Below are 25,182 nucleotides of genomic sequence, written 5' to 3'. Positions count from 1 at the left end.
ATAATGTTAGTAATATTCTCAGTATTTCCTGCCCATCCCTTCTCTATCTCTAATGTATGCTTGGAGCTGCTTTCCAAAACTCCTTAAACCAAATCAAATGAAATGGAATATGAAACTAGCTTGGTCTGTGCCACTTATGAATATGTGACCTGTGACAATTATTGAAGCTCTCTGACCTTTAATGTTCTCCTTTATAAAATAGGGATAACTTAAACGTTTAGAGGTTTGTTGTTAGAATTAAATGAAATAAAGAATGCAAACCACTTACTCAATCTAAGTTGCTGTGATGAATATCTTCTTAAATTTAGCCCCTTTCATTTCTTATCTTTCTTTTTTGTTTTGTTTTGTTTTTTTGAGACAGGGTTTCACTCCATCCATTCAGGCTGGAGTGCAGTGGCTGATCTCGGCCCACTGCAACTTCCATGTCCCGGGATCAAGAGATTCTCCTACCTCACCTCCCCAGTAGCTGAGGCCACAGGTGCACGTGCCACCATGCCTGGCTCATTTTTAGTATTTTTGGTAGAGAAGGGATTTCACAATGTTGCCCAGGCTGGTCTCGAATTCCTGAGTTCAAGCGATCCACTGGCCTCTGCCTCCCAGAGTGCTGGGATTACAGATTGAGTCACAGGTGCCCGGCCTCTCGTTTTATTTTTTCCCCAACTCAGTTCAGTGAAGCTCCTCTCATTTCTACCTCTGTCTTATGGAACACTTGTGAATAAATTTCCCTGTGCTTTCAACATTTTCTTTTATTCATTTAACAAGCACCTACTATAGACCAGATATAATGCCAGCTTCTGGTGATCCAAAAATGAATAAGGTACAGATGGTTCACGATGCCCTCAGAGTAGCAGAGAAGACAGATGCTATAGAAGCCCAGAGTGGGCAGCAACTGACTCTGTCCAGAGTGGGAGGAGGGTGAAAGAAGACTTCTTAAAAGAGAAAACATTTGAGCTGCACAAGAGAGGAGGGAGCAGGCTGCTCATGGTATGTCTCTTGGGCCTCTTCCTTATGAAGAGGATGCCAAGGTTTTCCATGAACCTCTGGGCTTTAGTTTGAAACTCTGCTTTCTTCACATTGCCCTATTTTTCTGAAAACCCTCTACAACAGGATTGAGACACAGAAAGGATACATTTCTTGTCCTTGTGGGGAAATAAAGAGGAAAAATTGCTGTTGCTTTTTTCTTTTTTCTTTTTTTTGAGACAGGGCCTCATCTTGTCACCCAGGCTGGAGTGTGGAGTGTACTGGCCCAGTTATGGCTCACTGCAGCCTTTCTACTTCTTCTTCATGCATATATTCTTTCATTCTTTATCCACTCCACAACCATTTATAGAGTACCACTTAAGTACTAGGCACTGTGCTAGATGCTAGAGATACAGAGAGATAAGAAACTTAGTCTAGTGAGAGACACAAACAAGAAAATCAAAGATTACTCTGCATTTATGAGAGCTCTAACAGAAGAATATTAGAATATTCAGGGGGCTGGGGAGCAGTGTTAGGGTGACCAACCAACCCAGTTTACCTGGTACTGTCTCCAATTTAGCACTGAAAATCCCACATCCTGGAAAACTCCCTAGTTCTGCACAAACTGGGACAATTGGTCATCACAGCTCGGGTCATCACAGAGCAGGCTCTCCTAATGCAGCCTGGCATGGGGGCAAGAGTATAATCATGTTAGAAATGATTCCCAGCATAAATTTAATAAAATACTGATGGATAAAGACATTGGAAACATTCATCAAGTGAATGCTTTTAGCACGTGTGAACTAGATTACATTGGGTGATGGGGAAAATCCTAGCAATGTGCCCACAGTTCACGTGGAACATTACTCCTAGAGCTGTATGAAGATTAAGTGATTTAAATATATTTGGGTGTCTGTTACCTGAAAAGATAATTCTGACAAAGTCACTGCCTGCGAGGAGCTTATATTTCAATGAAGATTAAGCTATATATACAAATTATTATAAAGTAAGTTATAGAACAAACTGAAAGCAATTCAGATAAAGGACAGTGGGATTCAGAGGATGTTATTATTCTGGCCTGGAAGCAGGGGTGTCTTAGAGGGTCCAGGGATGACTTCATGAAATAACAATGTAGGTGAACAAAGGAGAATTACAGAAAGGATGAGAAAGAAGGTGCTCAGATGGAGAAGCACGAGCTCCTGCACAGAAGCAAAGCCAAAAAAACACCTGGCACCTCGGGCTCTGGACAGAATTGTTGAAATTGTGGGATAGAGTGACTCATTCCAAGCTTTCTTGACTTTTTCTCCCTGAATTTTTTTTTTTTTTTTTTTTTGAGACGGAGTCTTGCACTGTCGCCCAGGCTGGAGTGCAGTGGCGCAATCTCGGCTCACTACAACCTCCACCTCCCAGATTCAAGTGATTCTCCTGCCTCAACCTCCCAAGTAGCTGGGATTACAGGTGCCCACACCCACACCCAGCTAATTTTTTGTATTTTTAGTAGAGACAGGGCTTCACTATGTTGGCCAGGCTGGTCTCGAATGCCTGACCTCACGATCCACCTGCCTCAGCCTCCCAAAGTGCTGGGATTACAGGCGTGAGCTACCGCACCAGGCCTCTCCCTCAAAATTTTACTTCCACAAAATATTTTCCAGGGACTCTGCAATAATGTGCTCATTTGGAGTTAGTTGGACTGTGGCTATACATTTTTTTAATTAGAGTCAATATATCAAAATTTTGTTTTCCAAAAGCCTTCTTCACAGTGCTAACTGTTTAGTTGAGCAGAATGTAGACACTTCAGTGACTACTCCAGTGTGCTTATTCACCACAGAGTTCATTTTTCAAGCTGAAACTGAATGATAATTGATAGTGTTGGGGCTCAGAACACAATACTCCAAAGTATGGTGCTTTGGCATGCTGAGTACATAAAACTAAAGGAGATTGCAAGGCTTCAGAAGTAGCCTCAGAAGAAAAGCCTCTCTCTGACTGTCTCCTACCCTCCTTTCTCTTGTCCTTGTCTCTCCCCTGAAGCGAGTCATAGAAACCAGAATTCTTCTTCTTCAAGGTAAGTCATAAAAACTAGAACCCTTCTCCCTCAAAGCAAGCCATAACACCTAGAAAGGTTACAGTCTCTCTTCTCCTTCTTCCTTGAAGATCCTCATTTCAGAAGGGGTCCTGCCCCGTTGGCAGGGAGGAAGTTTCACTACACAGTGAGGCCAAGATGAAACTGGACAGGCCTTGCTGAGCTTTCCACCTTCATCTGTTACCATTGGGTTGTACCCCTTTGTCCAGTTACCTATCTGTACAGCTGTTCATTCTTTATAGAACCTAAGCAGTTTTCCCTTGGTCTTTGGGTCTTCACTTCTGAAGACTCTTGTGTCATGTAAAACTTTGATTTTAAAAATATGTTATGCTTTTCTTTTGTTAACCTGCCTTTTTGTTAGGAGTATTAAGTGTCAGCTGTGACCTTTATGATGAGCGAGGAAAGGTATCACATCTTTCCACTCCTACAATAGCAAAATTCAAATTTCATGATCTCGTTTTTCTATTGCTGGTGCCTCCCAGTCTCTCATTCTAAACTCCCATAAATTCGCTCACACTGTTCATCCTTGCTTCTCTCTCTGCTCCCCTCCTTCACCTCTTGGGACCATAACATGCAGTTTTCACGTCTCATTTCTCAGCAAAATTATGAAGTGTGTTGAATGAATTCACATTAATAATATTTTAGCTAACAACACTTGGAACAGTCTACAGATCATTTACCAAGGAAACTAAATTATTTCAAATACTGGTGTCAAAATAAATGAACCAAGCCTTCTCTGACGTAGTAGCTTAACATTTTATTGTGAGTGTAAACACAATTCCCTAATCTCCAAAATACAGCAATCCTTATTGGGTTCTTTCTTCATTAGTGAGAGTACAAAATGTTCTGCTATAGATTTCCCCATAACTTGTAGTGGTGGAATAGGGCATTTCTTTCCTGAAGTAATTCAAACTAATATGGAACTCTTTTCTAATATAAAGGTGTCTTTAGAACACCTTGGAATTATTGCAAACGATAAGTAGAATTTATTAACGTTATGAATCAAAGAGAAATGTTGTGTGTTTTTGTTGTCATTAAATAAAATTTAGAGGTGAATCTTTTCTCCATTTTTTTTTTGGCTTAATAATGACTCTGTTTTTTCTCTCTCCTAATAGGTTCTCTTCAGTTCCAAAGTATTCCCAGCTGCCGAGAGTCACAAATTCTGTCTGAAAAGCAGGGTGACCTTTTCAGAGAGGAGCCAGTGTTTGTAAGCTGAAATACAGAGGAAGGGAGAAAGTTTACTGAATGTGTGCTGGAAGAGGAGAGCTCATTTAGCCAGCCCTCTTCCACTTCACTCATTCCCAACCCCACCCCTACCCACATATTCCAACTCCTCCGCCTCTCCATTCCTCCCTAACCTTACTGGACAAGTAGGACCGCCAGCTATAGGACTGCCAGCTACAGGGATGTGGTGGTCCACTCGGGCTCTTTGAAGTCTTTAAAATTCTCCCTCAGTGTCTGCTTCTTTCCTGGGGGCAGAAAGCAGCACATGGCACCTCAGATCCATGGAACACAGCGCACCACTCCTGAGAAGCAGAGTCAAGGAGCAGCCGACCTGACTTGGAAGGCAGGCTAGCTGGGTTACCCCTGCCCACTGCCAGTTACACAGATTAAACATTTTGTCTGGATATGACCAGATGTCCTCAATTCCCCAGGCTTGAACACACTTACCCTTGCTTCTCCAAATTGCTTTGCATGCCTTACCCACCCCCTCATCCCCACTATTCTTAGCTCTCAAAAAAAAAAAAAAAAGATGCTGCAGTTATCATCCATCTTCTGACTTTTTATCATAGCTTTGCATACTCTTTTCAAATATTCTTTCTCTTTCTCCCTCTTCTTTTTAACCTCACAATTTTGCTTTTTGTAGACCAATCAAAGATTTCTATGTGTGTCTTCAAAGAAATATTACAAGACAAACCCTCTCCCGGTACAAGAGCTACAGAATTATTTGCATATATAATCTCTTCTTGTGCCTCCTGCTAGCATGGGCCTTTTCGTCTTCAATCCTCATGGTATAACAAAAGAATAAATTATGGTACTACTGATAGAACGTTAAACTGACAATCTTCTGAGGCACCGGCAGTTTAATGGAAACCAAAGAAAATTCAAGATTATACATTTTCTCATAAATGTATTTCTTTTTCCTGTCTTCTCTTTCACATATTATCAATTTTCTTGCCTTCTTATTATTCAGTTTCCTATCTGTCAAATAACAAACCCAAAGCTGCCTTCGAGCCAATCTCCTGTCAATGGAACCGTACTTGCTGATAGAGGATTAAGGTATTGGCAAATCTGTTACAAGGTGTTTAGGTTTATAATTAAAGATTTAGTTAAATTAATAAACAGCAGCAATTTCAAGAAGACTAAAAGGATTGCCTTACCTGATATTTTGCCTCCTTTCTGACTACTTCGGGAAGATGTGAAAAGTGAAAATGAAGGTGTTTATATAGTGCCATCTAGCGACAGACACCTAAAAAAGCTCTGTATCATTTATTGATTGGACTTAACCAGAGAAAACAAAATCCTTCTACTGGGGTCTGCTTTGGAATCTCCAGGTTTAATTCTAGTTTTTTGGGCTTTTGGGTTTTTTTGTTTAACCTTCTATGGGGATAATTCAATCCTGGGGTCTCTTTTGTTTTCACTGAAAGTTTTAAGCTTTAATCTGCTTTGTGGAGAGCCAAAAACATGAAAACTCTTTCAGTATCCAGAGGAACTGCTGCAGTGGTATTTTAACTTTGGACTTTTTCTTGCTATCCCGGTTCTGTCTGTCACACTAAAATAAAACCTTGATTCTGCTAGGTATAGGAAAATATGTTAATAAGCTAAGAAAATGGAAATGATCACGTCATCTAAACCATAATATTGCTCCCCTCTTCCAACTCTTCTCACTTAAATTTATATTTCTCAAATTTTAAATATATGGACATGAAAAAACAAAGATGTCTTCAATTATGCATATTAAAAATATACACCTATGAGAACCATAACCAAGTTTTAGAAGTTGGCCCACTGTTAGCAAAGTTCAGAATGAATAAACAACCCCTATATATATGGAAAGAAACAAAAATTTAAAAAAACCATCACCAAATCAGAAACTGCTGTCTAACTTAAGTGATTCATGTTTCCCAGAATCAGCTTGTCCTTTTAAAGGCTGATCTCTAACTTGAGACTGGCTTTGCTTTGACTGTGAGATACTGCTAAGATCAGGTCTCCATTCTGATCCCACTCACCGGCTGCTCTGTTTCCAAAGTACTTCTGCCTTCCCTAGGGGGGTCTCCTCCTGTACAGGCACTGAAAGACTGATCAAATCTGCATGTGTCAATCGTTGCCTACTTCCCAGCTGGTGATAGAGGTAGATTCCTACCAAATTTACTCGGAGGACTTGACTTTCTCAGGACCTCTTCCTGTTGTGCATTGTCATGATCTTGCGGCTAAATTAATGATGTGAAAGTGAATTGAAATGTAAAACATGCTGGGCAAGTCTAAAATGCTTTGAATGATAGGAGGTAATTAAATGAATGACTTTCAAACCTCACTTGATGCCTGCTGAGATATCCTATATCTACTGATTCAAGGGCCAAATCTCTAATTTCCCAATACCACCCATCACTTGGAAGTTTCTCTTCAATACATTGATCTTCTCATGGTTGCCTGATGCTTAGTTATGAAAGGGTTTCTTTTGTCTTGATCTTTTCACCATAAAGATAGGAAAGGCTGGGCATGGTGGCTCATGCCTGTAATCCTAGCACTTTGGGAGGCCAAGGCAGGTGGATCACTTGAGGTCAGGAGTTTGAGGGCAGCCTGGCCAACATGGTGAAACCCCTGTCTCTACTAAAAATACAAAAAGTTAGCCAGATGTGGTGGTAGGCACCTATAGTCCCAGCTACTCCAGAGGCTGAGGCCTGAGAGTTGAACTCGGGAGGCGGAGGTTGCAGTGAGCTGAGATTGAGCCACTGCACTCCAGCCTGGGTGACAGAGCAAGATTTGGTCTCAAAAAAAAAAAAAAAAAAAGAAAGAAACAAAAATAAACAATTTTTCAGGATGGTAGATTTTAGGACACTATACTTTCACCATGTTAATTAAAATAAGAGTAACTGAGTGAGATGTACCTGCCTAAAGCAGTTTTAGTTAAAAAGAACTCACACCTCTTTTTTTTTTTTTTTTTTTTTTGAGACAGAGTCTTGTTCTATTGCCCAAGCTGGAGTTCAGTGGCGCAATGTCAGCTCTCTGCAATCACCACCTCCCGAGTTCAAGCGATTCTCCTGCCTCACCCTCCCGAGTAGCTGGGATTACAGGTGCCCGCCCCACACCTGGCTAATTTTTGTATGTTTAGTAGAGATGGAGTTTCACCATGTTGGTCAGGCTGGTCTGGAACTCCTGACCTTGTGATCCACCTGCCTCAGCCTCGCAAAGTGTTGGGATTACAGGTGTGAGCCACCGCGCCCGGCCAACACCTCTGATCTTAATTTCAGCTAAATTACTGCAGAATTTTTCTTTAAGAAACGAGATAGTGATCTCCTAATCTCTATGTTTCAGTACCCTTCCCTCATCCCCAATTCAAAGTCTCCTATTTTATTGACTGCATTAGCAGTGATTTCATAATTGGTAGTTAAAATTGGCATGCAGTGAAGTTTTAGCAGTTGTTGGGATCTTTGTTGATTAAAGAGTTTTAAATTAAATACTAGTTTAGTACTTGATGTTATTTGAAAGGGGCAATCTTCCACAGCAGGAATTTTTGTGGAAGAATGCCAAGTAATGCTCAGTTTATGTCTCACTTCCAGTGCTCTCTAGGGGTGCCAAGTTTATTATGGGTTAGAAACTGAACAGGCTTAAGTGGCCCATTTCTAAAATGTAATCATTGAATTTTCATATAATTTTATGAAGGCAATTTAATTATTTTATAATTACATAACCAGAACATAATATGATGTAAAGTCATGATGAATACACTGTCTTGTCTTAAGTATGGCAAAAAACCTTAATCAAATCATATACAGAGATTCAATTAAAGTAATACATAATCTGTTTTGGCATCTCTCTCTTTCCTTTCTGAGTAGGCATTAACCCAGAGTTTTCCTGGGAATATGGTTTTTTTAATAAGCCTTCCTTTTATTTATTCTGGCTTTCTAGTAACCTGTAAGACTATTTTGTATTGCTCTTAAGTAGCATAATGAGACCCAACAGTAAGACACGAGAGTAGCTCTACATGAGAGGACCCTCCTCTTGGAATCTGTCCGCTCACGTTTGGCCTCTGCTCTTGTCAATGTCATGCAGATAGAGCAGGCATAGATGTTGGAGGTTGGGCTTTATTCTCTGCCCCACTTAAAAACAAACAAGCAAATATGTCTGTGATGTCCAAAACCTATTAATGGAATCTAGATTTCTTATTAAAGTTTCATTAGTTTTATGGATATAATTAAGAGACGAAAGGACATTCCATCTTATAAGATAAACTCAAATGTTGCCGAGAGCTCTAAGGGACTAATGACCTCTCCTATTAGAGTTTTTCTTATTTTTAAAGAAATTTTTTATGCTTCAGGTACTAAAGAGACAGTGACTAATAGGGATGAGCATAAATAGATATTTGTATCTTTATGGTTTAGAATTCAGGTCTGTAGAAGCAATATAACTATATGTTCAAAAATAGGGGCAGAATAATTCCTGTGTGTTAGGGACAGGGGTGAGAGGTGCATTGACAGGAACTGGGAAGGACAGATATTATGGGTTCCATCAGGAAAGAGACATGAGCCTGCTTGGACATCACACCTCTACAAGGAGAAAACTCAGTGTGGAAATGTTAGTGCTGCTGACAAACTGGGCACTAGGGCTGTGGTATGGAGAATCTGATTGAACTGTCTGAGCTTAACATAGGTAGTGGGGAGAAACTAGACTGCTAGCAGATAGTAGCAGATAGTCCTCTGAGGGAAGATGTATGTAAAGGCTTGAATAGGAGCTGGACCAGAAGATTCCATAACCTTATATAGTGTCAATGGCAGAACAGCAGAGGACTAGCAGTGACAAATGGGTCACAAGACAGCAAAGAAAAATGCAGCAGCTGCAACTGTAGACTGAAAAATCAAAGATGTTCTCTACTCAGAATGTAGCCACCCTCAGCACTGAGGGTCCCGGTATAGTGGAGGAAGCATTTCAATGATAAATAAGACTTGTACTCTAATGGGATATATATAAATAAATAGAGAAGTATATAGCTAGTTCTATACATATATATTTATCTTTTTATATTTACATATAAAGACATTTATACATATAAAATACTTAGTTATAGAAAATTTAAAATACGGCCAGGCACGGTAGCTCACATCTGTAATCCCAGCACTTTGGGAGGCCGAGGCGGGAGGATCACCTTAGGTCAGAAGTTCAAGACCAGCGTGGTCAACATGATGAAAATCCATCTCTACTAAAAATACGAAAATTAGCCAGGCATGATGGCACATGGTAGCCTCTCAGCTCCTAGGGAGGCTGAGGCAGGAGAATCACTTGAACCCAGGAGGTGGAGGTTGCAGTGAGTCTATATTGCACCACTGCACTCCAGCTTGGGCAACAGAGCAAGACTCTGTCTCAAAAAAAAAAAAAAAAAGAAAAGAAAAAGAAAAAGAAAAAAGGAGTTCCAGACCAGCCTGGCCAACATGGTGAAATGCCATCTCTACCAAAAATGCAAAAATTAGCCAGGCATGGTGGCATGTGCCTGTAATCCCGTGTATTCAAGAGGCTGAGGGAGGAGAATCCCTTGAACCCAGGAGGCGGAGGTTGCAGTGAGCCAAGATTGCACCACTGCTCTCCGGCCTGGGTGATAGAGTGAGACTCCATCTCAAAAAAAAGAAAAAAAGAAAAGAAAGTATAAAATATTAATACGTTCTACATTTAATATATATTTTTCAAGTAAAGGCTTTATTTTCATATAGAAACCAAGGACTACAGAACAGCCTCCAGATTCAAAACTTCTGTTTCAGTAATCCTTGGTTTGCATATTAGGTAGGAAAGATTCTAGGAGTGCTAGATCTTTACAAGAAAAATTATTAATATCATCCTTTACTTCCACCTTCATAATCCCATACATACTATATACAGTTTTAGGTCTATATTAAACTGTTCAAAGAGGACGGGCCCAGTGGTTCATGTCTGTAATCCCAGCACTTTGGGAGGCTGAGGCAGGTGGATCACCTAAGGTCAGGAGTTCGACACCAGCCTGACCAACATGGTGAAACCCCTTCTCTACTAAAAATATAAAAATTAGCCAGTCATGGTGGCGTGTGCCTGTAATCCCAGCTACTCAGGAGGCTGAGGCAGGAGAATTGCTTAAATCCAGGAGGCAGAGGTTGCAGTGAGCCGAGATCATGCCGCTGCACTCCAGCCAGGCCCACAGAGCCAGACTCTGTCTCAAAAAATAAATTAAATAAATAAATAAATAAATAAATAAGCCTGGGCACAATGGCTTACACCTGTAATCCCAGCACTTTGGAAGGCCAAGGCGGGGGGATCACCTGAAGTCAGGGGTTCAAGACCAGCCTGGCCAACATGATCAAACCTTATCTCTACTAAAAATACAAAAATTAGCCAGTCACTATGGTGGGCACCTGTAATCCCAGCTACTCAGGAGGCTCAGGCAGGAGAATCACTTGAACCCGGGAGGTGGAGGTTGCGGTGAGCCCAGATCGCGCCACTACATTCCAGCCTGGGTGACAGAGTGAAACTCCGTCTCAAAAATAAATAAATAAAATAAATAAAGTGGTCAAAGAAAGGGAAAAATGAAAAAGGTATATTAATAAAGAGTTACTCAAAATCATGTTAGATGAAATGTGTTAGTCTTAAAAAATAGTTTTTGGCCAGGCATGGTGGCTCACGCCTGTAATTCCAACACTTTGGGAGGCCTGGGTGGGTGGATCACGAGGTCAGGAGTTCTAGGCCAGCTTGGGCAAGATGGTGAAACCCCGTCTCTACTAAAAATAGAAAAATTAGCCAGGCGCGGTTGTGGGCGCCTGTAATCCTAGCTCCTCAGGAGGCTGAAGCAGGATAATTGCTTGAACCCGGGAGGCGGAGGTTCCAGTGAGCCGAGATCACGCCACTGCACTCTAGCCTGGATGACACAGCAAGACTCCATCTCAAAAAAAAGAAGAAAAAAAGAATAATTTTTAAAGTAGGATGCAATCAGAACTTTTATACATATATAAAATTAACACGTCAAAGATTTTATATAGCTTTGTAATTAATGAGGGAAGCAGTAACATGCTACAACTGATTCATAGATAGGAGAATTAAAAATATCACATATATAGTAAGCAATGAGGAAACAAATCTATAAACAAGTGCAAAAGCCGTTGGTGTGAGGCAGCCAATAGTGAAGGTGGCTACATGGGTTGCCATGGGGACAGGGCTGTTTCTAGGGAGGCTGTGATGAGGTAACAAGTGCATGACAATGGGAGTTACTCTCAGCAAAGAATGTACAGCAAAGGCAAGAGTAACAGCACCATTAACCCATGTGACAGCCACAACTTGGTGAAGTTAGCACTTTACATATATGAATATCTGCTCCATGTAGGAGTTCAGAGATCATCCCGAACATTTTTAACAGAGATAAGATGGGGGAAAAAATTGGGAGAACCACCAGGATTCTTACATTCCTGGTATTGTGTATTTTGGGATCTCTACTTGGCAGCTCCAGAGCCAAGGGAGACATGTGAACACTCAAGTGTAACAAAAAACTTCCATGATTATCTTTTTATGTCACCTTGCTACCCTGGAGGTCCAAGTTTCCCATTGAGGATACCTAAACAGGCACTTGGAAGTATCCTAGGAAGTCAGCCATTACTCCCCAGTGGAATCCAACTTGACAACAAGGACATTTAAGTATAGGTGGGCCAATTTCTCCAAGAGGAATGGTGCCCTGAGGGCCACAGTCTGACCCTTGGTTGTCAGTACAGAATGATGAAGGTGCAATGAGATGCCCAGTGAATGCTTTAGGTGGCTCTGGAATGCCTAGAATGAACATGGGTCTGGAGGGTGGCAGATCTTGGCCAAACCCAACAAATGCCAATTCAGTACCATACTCCTCAACATCTCCTGGGAATTACATAGGCCCTCCAGGAGGTGAGGTCCACAGGAACACCCGTCATGTCTAGTCTAGCAGATTTAATCAACCCTGGAGATATGAATGAATGCAGTATGTCGTAGACCTAACAGACCTAATTTTCCAGTGGAATCTGGGTCAGATGGTACCATGGATGGAGTAGGAGGAGGAATGGAGTCACATCACATGAATGGCTTTTAGGCTCAGGAGATATGGACAGCATTTCTAAGAATTCTCCTGATAAAATGAGCCTGAGTAATCAACTGGGCTCAGGGATAATTGCAAAACTGGGGGAAATTTTTAAAATCCTTTTCAGGGAGTTACTCCTCTTGCATAACAGTGAGTGTGTGATCCATTACCAAGTCCCCTCATGTAAGCCACAGTGAACTAGCCCATCACAGAACTATCATAAAGGAAAATTATTTATCACAGCGTATATTTAAACAAAGGAATCTGTCCGGGTGTGGTGGCTTACACCTGTAATCCCAGCACTTTGGGAGGCCAAGGTGGGTGAATCACTTGAGGTCAGGAGTTTGATACCAGCCTGGCCAACATGGCAAAATCCTGTCTCTACTAAAAATATAAAAATTAGCCAGGCATTGCAGCACATGCCTGTAATCCCAGCTACTCGGGAGGCTGAGGCAGGAGAATCGCTTGAAACTGGGAGGCTGAGGTGGGAGGATTACTTGAGTCTAGGAGTTCAGGACCAGCCTGGGCAACAAAGTGAGATCGTGTCTACTACCAGCTAGTCAGGAGGCTGAGGAACAAAAATTGCTTGAACTGGAAGGCGGAGATTGCAAAGAGCCAAGATCACACCACTGCACTCCAGCCTTGGTGACAGAGTGACACTCTATCCCCCACCCCAAAAGAAAAGAAAAGGTACAAAGTGGCATATTAAAGTTGACTTAAACTGAACTGCAAATAATTATGTTTGTATGTATATGTGTGGGAAGAAGAATGTACTGTATCTGTGTGTGTTATATGGACATATACACAAACATACATTGACCCTCAGGACATTGTAAAATATTATCACATAACATCTTAGGTAGAAATAAGTAGGGATATTTATTCCATCCTTTATTCACATTAACATTTTAATTACTAAAAGTTGCTTCTGCAACCTCCCTGAACTATTGTGTGCTATCTATATCCCTGCTTTATGCAAGTTCGTTCGTCCATTCTTTTCTTTCTTTCTTTCTTTCTTTCTTTCTTTCTTTCTTTCTTTCTTTCTTTCTTTCTTTCTTTCTTTCTTTCTTTCTTTTCCTTCCTTCCTTCCTTCCTTCCTTCTTTTTTTTTTCGACAGAGTCTCACTCTGCCACCTAGGCTGAAGTGCAGTGGGACAATCTGGGCACACTACAATCTTCACCTCCTGGGTTCAAGTGATTCTCTTTCCTCAACCTCCCAAGTAGCTGGGACTACAGGCATGGGCCACCATGTCCAGCTGTAAGTTATTTAAGGTGAACTCAGATGTTATGTTTTTGTAAGTGTCTGCAATCATGGACAGGAATAAAATCACTTAGTTGAGAGTTTATATTTAAAAAAGTAAATAAATACAAAACTTGCTTATTACAGAAATGGAAATAAAGGAATCAGTTGTGTTTCCACCTGACAAAATTAATTTGCATGTTTGTGAATAAGAGCTTGTTTGCACTGCTATCCATTATCTACAATTTGCAGAGTTGTAAAATATCTCAAAGACAATGAAAGGTGCAATGATCCCAGCTAAATCACCTAATTTTCTATTGAAATCATCAGTAATCTTTTTGATGCATTTCAAAGTCTTTTATAGTTTTTCTCTACATTAGCAATCATGGAAAAAATAGATTCCTTTCAGATGCTCCTATTTATCCCTCAGTTCTTTCACAAATAACTCCACTAGAAGCTTTCAATTAGCCGGGTGTGGTGGCAGGCACCTGTAATCCCAGCTACTTGGAAGTTTGAGGCAGGAGAATCCCTTGAACTCAGGAGGTAGACGTTCCAGTGAGCCGAGGTTGCACCATTGCACTCCAGCCTGGGCAACAAGAGGGAAACTCCGTCTCAAAAAAAAAAAAAAAAAAAAAAAAAAAAAAGAAGAAGCTTTCCCTGATCCTTTCAACTGATTGTAATCTCTCTCTTTTTGTAGCTCCACAATCCCATTGTCTCTTTTATGACAGTGTCTCACTTTACCATCAGTGATACTTATGTATCTACCTTATTCTCCATACTAGATTTTAAATTGCTTTTCTTGAATCCTCTGCATTAGCTAACAGTGTCTACATATATAATATGCTCAATAGATATGTGTAATTGCATTTAATGTAATTCTTATATGCATTCAACTAGTCTTAATCAGCTTTGCTTATTATAGGTAGAGATAACACCCTCCTGCAAAGTAAGATCTGAGGAGCGATCTTTATCTGAAACAGGTCTTAGTCAATTTAGGAAGCTTATTTTACCAAAGTTAAGAACACAGGCCCATGACACAGCTTCAGGAGGTCCTGATGACATGTGCCCAAGGTTGTCGGGGCACAGCTTGGTTTTGTATATTTTACAGAGACACAAGACATCAATTAATATATGTAAGATGTACATTGGTTCTGTATGGAAAGGCAGGATAACTCAAAGCGGGGAGGGGGCTTCCAGGTCATAGGTAGGAAAGAGACAAAGGGTTGCATTCTTTTGAGTTTCTGATTAGCCTTTCCAATGGAGGCAATCAGATATGCATTTATCTCAGTGAGCAGAGAGATGACTGAGTCCTCTCTGTCCTTCCTCTACAAGGAAATTTCTTGTGAGAGAGGTATGTAGCTTTTTATCTTAGTAGCTATCTTTTTTAGGAATAGACCCTAAGCAGTTCCCAGCTTGACTTTTCCCTTTGGCTTAGTGATTTGGCGAGGAGGGAGTGGGAGTGGAGGGTGTCCCAAAATTTATTTTCCTTTCACAGACTCATATTCCACAGCATTAATACAAATCAAAGAACTCCAGACAATGCTTGCTTTAGATCTGGCCTGTTCCCAAATCTCTCTCTCTTGAACTATGAGTGCCTGAAAACATTTCCAGTACTAGATTTACTAATGAATTTAGTGAACTAAGGCATCATCACTAAAAGGCAATTATGGTGCCTCACTACCCATTAGCTGCTATTAATAGATCAGTATGGAGTAGTTTACCAGTTTGGTAGGTCTCAAAAGAATGGTAAAGAAAAGGAAGTGAGTTTTTTTCCTTTCCTTTAAATAGGAAATGAGGAAGTAGAACACTTGTAGTTGGGGATGTGTTGGGTCTACATTTAATAAAGATAAACAGAAGTCCTTCATGGTCATCCTTATGAGAAGATTTTACTGGTATTTTCTCTAGTGCAATTAGAAGTTTAGAAAAAGATTTCCATGAAAAGTGTGAATAAAATATTTTAAAACCCTTTTAATGGATGCCTCTTATTTTTTGAAATACAGTTTAGATCGTGATCATCAGCTAATATTTATGGGTTGGCATTACATTGAAATATTTATGTTACTGGATGTGGAAACAGATTGGAGAAGTTTAAAACACTGTCTTTAAAACTGGCAATGATTGCTGTGGGACCCAGAAACAGTTGGCATCCTTGCATAAAAGACACTCGATGTCAATTACTTATGCACTAAATGGGTCTAGAATTCCAGATTAAATTGTCCGCAGTTTTGATTCAATTAGCTTTTGATTCAGTGCCTATGTCTTTAATGACAAAGCTATTCCAGGAAAAGTTGAGCCCTGGAAAAGTTTTATCTAGCTAAGATCCCCCTGAAGGGAGGATGTGAGTCACACTGCACTTACGTTGGCAAATAAAACCGTAGTGCATGTCTGCTCCCTGTGGATTTTAATTTGCAGCAACAATAAACTTCAAGTAATGGGTCTTAGGTTAAGTGGTTGAATATCAAATTCAAGTCACAACTAGAAGGTCTTGTCTTAAAAAAGGTGAGGTAAATGTCATAGGCCAAATGGTCTCAGAGGCCTTGTAGAAATGCCTCCCCTCTCACATTGAGATAGCTTGATTTTTCCTCCACCCCAGATATTGTCATGTGAGTCTTTTCATTTTAATTAGTTCATTTTTTTTTTTTTGAGACAGAGTCTTGCTCTGTTGCCCAGGTTGGAGTGCAGTGGTGCAATCTCAGTTCACTGCAACCTCCACCCCCTGGGTTCAAGCGATTCTCATGCCTCAGCCTCCTGAGCAGCTGGGATTACAGGTGTCCACAACCATGCCTAGCTAATTTGTGTATTTTTAGTACCGACAGAGTTGCACCATGTTGGCCAGGCTGGTCTCGAACTCCTGACCTCAAGTGATTTGCCCACCTTGGTCTCCCCAAGTGCTGGGATTACAGGCGTGAGCCACCATGCCCAGCCTCACTTTAATTAGTTCTTTCAATTCAGATTGCACCTTGCAGTCACAGCTCTAGGGGAAAAGGGCTAAGAATATAACAAAGACAAAATTTTAAGTTGTCAAGTCATGAATTTCCCATCGGTGTCTCTCCTTAGGGTACACTTTCATCTCTAAATGGTCAGGCTGCTTTTTCCCCTTCAGTTATTCATTAATGTATTCTTTCATTTTTACTTTATTTTACTTATTCATTTATGTTCATTTATTCATTCCTAAGCAGACACTTATTGAGAAACTATGGTGTTTCTTAATGGATGTGCTATTGGCATTTTGGGTGAGATAGTTCTTTGTGCAGAGCTGTCCAGTATATTGCAAGACATTTATTATTTCTGGGCTTCACCCACAAAGCAGTCCCCAATATCTGAGCATCCTAACTCCCAACCCCCACTTCCATTTCCAGGAATAGCAGAAGAATGTCTCACACCACAATTTCTGTTCTCAAACATTGCAGGAGAAGAACCTTGAGTAGAGTCCACTGCCAGAGAACATCAGGATGAATAACAAAATTCTAGACCTCAAGAAGTTGATAATCTCATAGGGAAAACAATAATACAGTGCAATGTGAGTATCACATACAAACTAGTGACTTCTGGGAATATTCTAGAAGGCTTCTCAATGCTTGAATGAGAAATGCTTGAGGTAAGTCTTTAAGAACAAGTAAAAGTTAGCTAGATGAAGATTCTAGGCATCAGGAGAGGTCCAAAGGACATTCTAGAGTTCAGACAAATGTTTTGGAAGGGCTGCAAGCAAGTTCATCAAGGCTGGTGCATGGAACTGGAGTTAGGGAGATGGTGGTGACTGATAAAACTGGTGTGGTTAGGGAACTAGATCAAGGAGAATGTCACAGGCCAGGCTATTTTATCTGGACTTTATTCTTAGGAATATGGGGGCGATTAGTGATCTAATCAGATCTGAGTTTTGAAAAGATCACTTTAGCAAGGTGTCTGGGAATCAATTGGAGAAAATAAGACTGGCGACAGGGAAAACCATTTGGAAGATGTTGGAATAACTCAAAGAGAAACGAAGGATACTTCAGTGGATTTCAATGGATACTGCAACTAATACAGTGAGGACTGCAAACGCCCTCTAGCCAAAGACCACCAGGAACACACATTTAGTTGAACAAGTTGGTTTTATTACTGTCGTAAATGGGGAGAGCTCTCGTCATGGGGAAGTGAGACGCATTTCAGTTAGAAGATGTTAGAACCTATTTAAAGGGTTTGACCTCCCATTGGATAATTTTGGGGAGAGTCTGAGGAAACAGAGTTACTCACTATCAAAAAGTGAAGGCAATTCTATGATTAAGTATCTCAATAAATCTTATCTATAGAAAGGGGAGACTACAGGAAGGATTAGTAAGGAAATACCAGTCACTTACATTGGCTGGGAGAGAACGTTGTTCAATGTTTTGTGGGTTGCACAGTGATCTTATTTTTGTCTCACTTTAGCATGGTTTACATTGTATATAGAATGCAAGGGCTTGGCTATGAGGGGAGGTAAACAGGATAGCAGTTAAATGGCATTGGTGACCAGGCACAGTGGCTCATACCTGTAATCCCAGCACTTTGGGAGGCTGAGGTGGGTGGATCACCTGAGGTCAAAAGTTGGAGACCAGCCTGGCCAACATTGTGAAACCTCGTCTCTACTAAAAATACAAAAATTAGCCGGGCATGGGGGCGCACATCTGTAGTCCTAGCTACCGGGGAGGCTGAGGTAGGAGAATTGCTTAAACCTGGGAGTCAGAGGTTGCAGTGAGCGGAGATCACACCACTGCACTCTAGCCTGGGCAACAGAGCGAGACTCCGTCTCAAAAAAAAAAAGGCATTGGTTTCAGTGACCTTTATTTTTCATTTTTATGAAGAGAGATGCTTGATCAAGTTAATAAACTGAGGAAAAATACCTTGCAGAGAGTGAAAAGTGAGTGAGGTGAGTGAGGGGAGAGTAATTAGTGTAATAATTCTGCAGACATGGGAGATCATAAATTTTCATTGGTGAATTCCAGAGTTGTTTGATTTCTTCTGTTGACACCTACTAGCCAAGATAAATAAAAATGGAGGACATGTGTTAATTAAATCTACTTTCTCCTTTCCAGTAGCTACTAATTTCCATTTGAAGATCCATGTGATTTTAGGGAAATTGATTCAATTTCCAGCTTTAATGTGAGACACAGAACTGAGTTTAAGCTTATCAGTTTATCCCATTTACCTGGCCTGAGGAATTAGGTAAATGTTGGGCACATGACTTAGGGTTTTTACTGTGAACACTGGGTCACATTTTTGCTTTTCCCTGCTGAAAATGAAAGCAAAAGGATTGGGTAGCAGGCTTCTTATGATAGTCAGGGCTTGGCCTGGGAATGAAGCCAAGCCTGAAAAAAGCAGAGTGGAAAGACAAAAAGAAACTTGCTTTTACATCATTTGAGCTGCAAGATCAAGCTTCATTTGAAGTCAGTTTTACCTTTGGACTTTTCAGTCCAAACATACTTTATTATTTAAGCAAGTGTAAGTTCCATTGCTTGTAACCTTGTCCCTCCCTCCCTCCCTTCCTTCCTTCCTTCTTGCTTGCTTTCTTGCTTTCTTTTTGACGGAGTTTCACTGCTGTTGCCCAGACTGGAGTAAAGTGGCGTTATTGCGGCTCACTGCAACCTCCACCTCCCGGGTTCAAGCACTTCTCCTGGCTCAGCCTCCCCAGTAGCTGGGATTACAGGCGCCCACCACCATCACCAGCTAATTTTTTGTATTTTTAATAGAGATGGGGTTTCACCATGTTGGTCAGGATGGTCACGATCTCCTGACCTCAAGTGATCCACCCGTCTTGGCCTCCCAAAGTGCTAGGATTACAGGCGTGAGCCACCACACCCAGACTTGCCTTTAATCTTGTCTCTAGACTAACAAATGTAAGGATAGAAGGAGGCTGACTTTAAGGTTGATCCAGGGTTATGGTTGAGGTGGGCATGTGCAACAGGAAGAACAAGGTGTGCGAAGTGTGTTGGCAAAAGAACGGTTAAAATAATAGTGGTAGACTCAATAGGCAAGAAAGTGCCTGACCCACTTCTACTAAGATTGTCCTTTTCTCTATACCTTCTTAGGGTCAAAGTCTGTATTTTCCATGCTATTCTCTAGATTAGAGAATAATTTAATTAGATTAATTAAATTAATATACAAATTAATTTTTTCATAAGCATGATACTGTGCTAAATTTTGTGAGAATACAAGTCTAATTTGTGTTTCTAATACTTGGACTATATAATTGGAGGTTACAAGTGCGGATGCACACGCACATGCACACACACACACACACCATTTACCTATTAACTTACTAAGCACTTAAAAGCAAGACAAGGCAAAATATGAGGAAGAACTCAAGTGAATTTTGCAGATGGCAAGTGCAATGGGATTTGAGAAGTGGAAAGCAATCTGTGCTACGCAGCTAATGTGGGGTGATTAGAGAAAATTCCCCAGGGCTCTCTTTTCTCTCAGTTGATGTGTTAGTATTAGAGAGGACAGCAGGCTTACTCTGTTTCTGATGTGGGAGATGAGATTTTTTTACTGCTCTGTGACCTTGAGCAAGTCACTTAACCTCTTTGAGCTTCATCTTTTTCATTAAAACATTTTTGGTAATAATTTAAGTCTCTACCTCTTTCTCAAGGTTGTAACAAATCAAAATCATAATGAGAAACAACGGATGTTATAGTAGATTCCAAACTGGAAAGTATGAAAGAAAAGTAGGGAATGATGATTAATGGTGGTCTTTGGCAGACCCAGAGCTACTCCAACTTCCCTGGGAGTTTTGGTTTTGTTTTTTGTTTTTCTCAAAAGTCTTAATTTCTGATGGTGAAAATTTTAGAAGATAGACCAGAAACAATGACAAAACTTTGAAGGAGAAACCATTATGCAAGTCATAGCATGTGTGTAACAGCCCAGGGGTTTCCCTTGCTGGCTGCCTAGACAGAGCCAATTCAAGACAGGGGATTTGCAATAGAGAAAGAATAATTCACGCAGAGCTGGCTGTGCAGGAGATGGGAGTTTTATTGTTACTCAAATCAGTCTCCCTGGGCATTCCAGAGCAGAGTTTTTAAGGATAACTTGGTGGGTGGGGGAAGCCAGTGAGCCAGCAGTGCTGATTTGACAGAGATGAAATCATAGGGAGTTGAAGCTGTCTTGTGCTGAGTCAGTTCCTGGGTGGGGACCACATGATCAGATGAGCCAGTTTATTAATCTGGGTGGTGCCAGCTGATCCATCAAGTGCAGGGTCTCCAAAATAGTCAAGCATTGATCTTAGGAGCAGTCTAGGGAGGGTCAGAATCTTGTAGCCTCCAGCTGCATGACTCCTAAACCATAATTTCTGATCTTGTGGCTAATGTTGGTCCTACAAAGGCGATCTAGTCCCCAGGCAAGAAGGAGATCTGCTTTGGGAAAGGGCTGTTACCGTCTTTGTTTAAACGATAAACTACAAACTAAGTTTCTCCCAAAGTTAATTCAGCCTATGCCCAGGAATGAACAAGGACAGCTTGGAGGTTAAAAGTGAGATGGAGTCGCTTAAGTTAAATCTCTTTCCCTGTCTCAGTCATAATTTTGCAAAGGCGGTCTCATGTGTACCTCTAACAATTCCCTCTATCATCTTAACTGTTTTAAAGTGCTTTTGTACATACATTTTAATCTCAAATATAAAACTGGGATCAAGAGAAAGATGTATAATAAAACTGGCCATTTCTATTTTGGACTAAGGTAAAATTTCATTCAATTGAAGTTGTTCATGTAGTTCTGCTTTTGTAAGCTTTGTAAATTAATTTCTTCATAGTATAACTTGAATAAATTAAGTATAAAGTCCCAATACCAGCAAGGATCCCCACCCACATATACATTTAATACAAAGTCATAATAAGGGTAATAGGGGAAATATTGCCTGTGAGATCCTTAAAGATCCTGCCCTGGATCTCTTTCTCCTTCTTTTCTTAGGCCAAAATAATTTCTATAAATCTTATTTCTGTTATTTGAACTATATGTTTTGTTATTTTCTCTTGCTTTCTTCCCAGTCCCTTGCTTGTCCTCTTGTCTACCCCAATCTTCCTATAACATAGGATAGTTATAAAGCTTTCTTCAACAGCCCTCTTTCAGGGACCTTATATAAACCACACTTAACATAAGGAGGGATTTGCACGCAGTAGTCCTTTCATCTGAGAACCAGTATGGGCTGTGATTAGGGGTCTTGAGGGAGGGCAGTGCATCATCATTACATTAACGAGGTATAGAAGCAGAATTTGTGTTCTAGACACAGAAGAATACAGTGAGCTGCGAGCCTGTCACTGCACTCCAGCCTGAGCAACGAGAGCAAAACTCCATCTAAAAAAAAAGAAAGAAAGAAAGTGAGGAGCATTAATAATCATAAAGCAGCATAGACCCGTCTCTCTGCTTCTAGAAGTGCCCAAGAGGCTATAGTCAGTGGCATTAACAAAGACATTCTTGAAGTAGATTGAATATCCATTTATTAATTTCTATCTTTATACCAATTTCTTCAGTGGCTTCAGTGTGTAGAGATACATTTTAGCTTTACTTATCACTCTCCCATATCCCTCAGGAGACAAAGACAGGCGATTGAAACTATTACAATAAAAAGCGGCCAGCATTGAAAGCTGCAAACAACAGAACACACAGTGTCTAGTTTAACTTGAAAAGGAATTTATTAAGATGTTGAGCAGCTTCTCAAATGTCCAAGAGAGCCTTATAATCAGGTTTAGAGGGTACATAGCCTATAATAATTAGGCTACTGGACTTCAAGTGAAGACTGTACTGCTCCTGCTCCTGGATAGAGAAAAGGAAGCTTGCACTTTCGCACTGTCAACAATGGATATAGGACTTCACTAAATTTGGATGCCCTTTTAAAAAACTTTATTTTTGCTTTTTCACAAGATGGCACCGAAGGCGAAAAGGAAGCTCCTGCCCCTCCTAAAGCTGAAGCCAAAGCGAACGCTTTGAAGGCCTAGAGGTAGTGCTGAAAGGTGTCCACAACCACAAAAAAAAGAAGATCCGCACGTCACCCACCTTCTGGCGGCTCAAGACACTGCAACTCGGGAAACTGACCAAGTATCTCCGGAAGAGCACCCCCAGGAGAAACAAGCTTGACCACTATGCTATCATCAAGTTTCCTCTGACCACTGAGTCCGCCATGAAGAAGATAGCAGACAACAATGAAACCACCATTACCAAATTATAACTGAGATAGTGAAAGAGATCTGACCTAACCAGCTCTAGCTGGCTTCTAACCTCCAAGCTATCCTTGTTCATTCCTGGGCATAGGCTGAACTAACTTTGGGAGGAACTTAGTTTATAGTTTAAAACAAAGACGAAGCTGGGCACAGTGGCTCACGCCTGTAATCCCAGCACTCTGGGAGGCAGAGGCAGGCAGATCACCTGAGGTCAAGAGTTCGAGACCAGCCTGACCAACATGGAGAAACCCTGTTCTCCACTAAAATTCAAAATTAGCCGGGCATGATGGCGCATGTCTGTAAACCCAGCTACTCGGGAGGCTGAGACAGGAGAGTCTCTTGAACCCGGTAGGCAGAGGTTGAGGTGAGCAGAGATCGCGACATTGCACTCCAGCCTGGGCAACAAGAACAAAACTCTATCTCAAAAAAAAAAAACAGAAGAAAGAAAAAACAAAGTGATAACAGGCCTCTCCCAAGGCAAACCCCTTCTTGCCTGGGGACTAGACTGCCTTTGTGGGACTAGCAAATTAGCCAAAATATTAGAAATTATAGTCTAGGAGTCGTGCAGCTGGAGGCTACGAGATTCTGACCCTTCCTAAATTTGCTCCTGTGTATAACATCATTGTTGTAAAGCCTAAGATCCGAGCTTGAGATATTTTATAGACCCTGAACTTGATGGATCAGCTGATACTACACAGATAAACGGGTTCATCTGATCTTGTGACCCCCACCCAGGAACTGACTCAGCCCAAGAGGACAGCTTCAACTTCCCATGATTTCATCTCCGACCTGAACAATCCACACTCCTGACTCACTGGCTGCCCCCCACCCACCAAGTAATCCTTAAAAACTCTCATCCCCAAATGCTCAGGGAGACTGATTTGAGCAATAATAAACTGTGGTCTCCTGCACAGCCAGCTCTGCATGAATTACTCTTTCTCTATTGCAATTCCCCTGTATTGATAAATTGGCTTTGTCTAGGCAGCAGGCAAGATGAACCCATTGGGCAGTTACAGCAACACACTTGTGTTCATTGAAGATGTTAAAGCCAACAAGCACCAGATCAAACAGGCTGTGAAGAAGCTCTATGACACTGATGTGGTCAAGGTGAACACCCTGATTAGGCCTGATGGAGAGAAGAAGGCATATGTTTGACTGGCTCCTGATTACCATGCTTTGGGTGTTGCCAACAAGATTGAGACTATCTAAAGTGAGTCTAGAGGATGAATCCTAAATATATATACATATTTTCATCAGAAAAAAAATTTTATTTCCATTTCTTTACTTTTAAAAAGATGTTTAATTTTGAAATAATTGTAGATTCTTAGAAAGTTGCAAAAAATGGTTTACAGAGGTCCCTTGTACCCTGCACCCACATTCCCTCAATGGTTACATCTTACATATAGTATAAATTAAAAATACAGAATTTTTTTTTTTTTTGAGACAAGGTCTCACTGTTGCCCAGGCTGGAATGCAGTGGCACGATCGCTGCTCACCACAGCCTCGAACTCACCAGGCTCAGGTGATCCTCTCACCACCTCGGTCTCTCCAGTAGCTGGGACTATAGGTGTGTGCCGCCACACTTGATTAATTTTGCATTTTTAGTAGCGATGGGGTCTCTTTATGTTGCCCAGACTGTTCTTGTACTCCTGGGCTCAAGGGATCCACCCACCTCAGCCTACCAAAGTGTTGGGATTACAGGCATGAGCCACTGGGCCCAGCCTAAACACAGAAATTTATATTGGTACAATCCATTGATTTCATTCAGATTTTCCTCTATAGGCACTCATTGTGTGTGTGTGTGTTTGTGTGTGTGTACAGTTCTATGCAATTGTGTAGAATCATATAACCACCACCATAATCAAGAAAATGCACAAGCAGTAGTCCTTGCCCAGGTGCAGTGGCTCATGCCTATAATCCCAGCACTTTGGGAGGCCAAGGCAGGTGAATCACTTGAGGCAGGAGTTCATGACCAGCTGGCCAACATGGTGAAACCCTGTTTCTACTAAAAATACAAAAAAGTAGCTAGGTATGGTGACTCGTGCCTGCAATTCCAGCTACTTGGGAGGCTGAAGACGGAGGATTGCTTGAACCCAGGAGGCGGAGGTTGCAGTGAGCCAAGATCCTGCCACTGCACTCCAGCCTGGGTGACAAAGTGAGACTCCATCTCAAAAAAAAAAAAAAAATACTGCACAAGATCCTTACCACAAATATCTCCTTCATGCTACCCGTATACAGTCATATATGCCTCTTGCTTCCCAAACCCCTGGCAACCATGAATCTATCTCCATCTGTATACTTTGTCATGTCATTTCAAGAATATATAAACGGGCCGGGTGTTGTGGCTCACGCCTTTAATTCAGCACTTTGGGAGGCCAAGGTGAGTGGTTCACCTGTGATCAGGAGTTCGAAACCAGCCTTGACCAACATGGTGAAACCTCGTCTCTAGAAAAATTAGCTGGGCGTCA

The 25,182-nt window shown here is 41.1% G+C and overlaps 2 pseudogenes; both read left to right on the top strand.

Annotated features, from left to right (window-relative positions):
* The first annotated feature begins 9,247 nt into the window (after nucleotides 1-9,247).
* Nucleotides 9,248-12,597, top strand: LOC100994617 (single-stranded DNA-binding protein 2-like; annotated as a pseudogene).
* A 2,255-nt stretch (nucleotides 12,598-14,852) lies between these two features.
* On the top strand, nucleotides 14,853-23,923 carry LOC117980818 (large ribosomal subunit protein uL23-like; annotated as a pseudogene).
* The last annotated feature ends 1,259 nt before the right edge of the window (nucleotides 23,924-25,182 follow it).

The sequence above is a fragment of the Pan paniscus genome, chromosome 5 (assembly GCF_029289425.2).
Source record: "Pan paniscus chromosome 5, NHGRI_mPanPan1-v2.0_pri, whole genome shotgun sequence".
Lineage (NCBI taxonomy): Eukaryota > Metazoa > Chordata > Mammalia > Primates > Hominidae > Pan > Pan paniscus.
Note: the sequence above shows the minus strand (reverse complement) of the source record. Positions and strands in the feature narration are given on the sequence as shown.